We start from the raw sequence: 1,612 nt of genomic DNA, 5'->3' as shown, positions 1-1,612 counted from the left end.
GGGGGATGGTGGTGTATGGTGTACGGGTTATGGTGTATAGTGTACAATTTATGGTGTATGGTAGTATGGTGTCTTCTTTGTCTTCCAGATGCTGCTGGATTTATACTATGTTAGTATAGCTGCTTCTTGATGTCTTCTTGTTGGTAGGTGTATGGTGGTGTATGGTGTACGGTTTATGGTGTATGGTGTACAATTGATGGTGTATGGTAGTATGGTGTCTTCTTTGTCTTCCAGATGCTGCTGGATCTGTTTTTTTTTTTTATGTTCAATTGCGTGTATTGGTTTTTAATTTTTGCCGCTGGTTCAGGTTTTGCCGTGGGTTCGAATTAGTTGGGCGCCAATTTTAATTTTATTTCTTTCAATTTTTATTTTATTTTATTCGGTTTGAGATAGGCGTGGCGACGGCCGACGCGGTTAATTTCTCCCCCGAACTACTCTACTCTTACAAGTAAGTTCCCAGCACTCCCGACGCTCACTGCTCGTTCTGGAACATTGTTGCGTACCCAAAACTCCGGTGTCGCTGGGCAACATCCCCTGTATAACGGCTGATCTTGTTTTTATATATTTTTTCGATCGATTGTGTTAACTTGTACATATAAATGTGCGCTTTTTTCAGCTGCCTGACGTGCGCACCCACGTTGGCCTCCGTGTTCTGCAATGTTTATTATCCACCCACGAGCGAGATGACCGTCTCCTTGTGGGTTCCGTCGCTTCTCCAATGTCCAGTATACTTCAGTGCTTGCACCACGAGTCTCTGCCCGTCTTCATACAAACTCCAAGAACTCTAGCGTCATTGGCTTCCAAGAAGCGAAATAAAAGATGTTGAGTCCAGGAAAGTGAAAATTGCGGATAAAACACAACCGCTTATCTTCATAGGTACTTAGGCGTTGGTTGCGTTTTATTTCCTATTTGCAAAAGGAGGTTAATACATTTTATTCTTATATGTAGGTAATATATCTACGCACGCTTCGTCTTTTCTCCCCGCTCTTTCTTCGACTGCTCAAACTAATGTGACCTTCTTGTCTTTTCATAGTGTGGCCATTTTTCTTCTCTCTTTTTTCTTTATGTAGGGTATCTGTGCCCTTGCTTAAAACTAAGTATATATAAGCTAAGTTTTCTCGACAACATCTACCATATGTCCTAAGTTTTTATATTCATGCATGAACTTTACATAATTTTCTTTTAATGTTTTATTATTGCTGAGCTTTCTTTCTAAACTATAAAATCGCGCTATTGCTTGGGGTTTTGAATCTCCTAGATCCTTTTCTTTTTTAAATGGTATTTTAACCACATACCTACCATTCTCATCTCTTCTTGTTGTTTCCAAGAAATGCTCCTCGCACACATCTTCTTCTACGTCATTCTTTTCACTTTCCAATTCCCAGAACCGCTCTAAGTCCCCAACTTCAATTGTTGTCGCCACAATAAATTTATCACCTTTTGATTTGGTGCAACCGGATGTAATCCATCCGAATTCTGTATTTTGTCCAAGTAGTCCGTCTATTTTTACTACTCCGTCTTTTAAAATATGGGTGTACAAATCTATCCCAATTATTACATCTACCCTACCTGGTTTGTTAAATTTAGGGTCTGCCAACACATAATCTTGCCA

At 39.9% G+C, this 1,612-nt stretch overlaps 1 long non-coding RNA gene across 1 annotated transcript; it reads right to left on the bottom strand.

Annotated features, from left to right (window-relative positions):
• Positions 1-228: 228 nt before the first annotated feature.
• Positions 229-1,128, bottom strand: LOC117190485. The gene is made up of 2 exons (XR_004473703.1): positions 966-1,128; positions 229-905 (listed from the first exon to the last, which is right to left on the bottom strand). It is a non-coding gene; the product is annotated as an uncharacterized LOC117190485 (long non-coding RNA).
• Between the last annotated feature and the right edge of the window lie 484 nt (positions 1,129-1,612).

This window comes from Drosophila miranda (assembly GCF_003369915.1).
Source record: "Drosophila miranda strain MSH22 chromosome Y unlocalized genomic scaffold, D.miranda_PacBio2.1 Contig_Y1_pilon, whole genome shotgun sequence".
Lineage (NCBI taxonomy): Eukaryota > Metazoa > Arthropoda > Insecta > Diptera > Drosophilidae > Drosophila > Drosophila miranda.
Note: the sequence above shows the minus strand (reverse complement) of the source record. Positions and strands in the feature narration are given on the sequence as shown.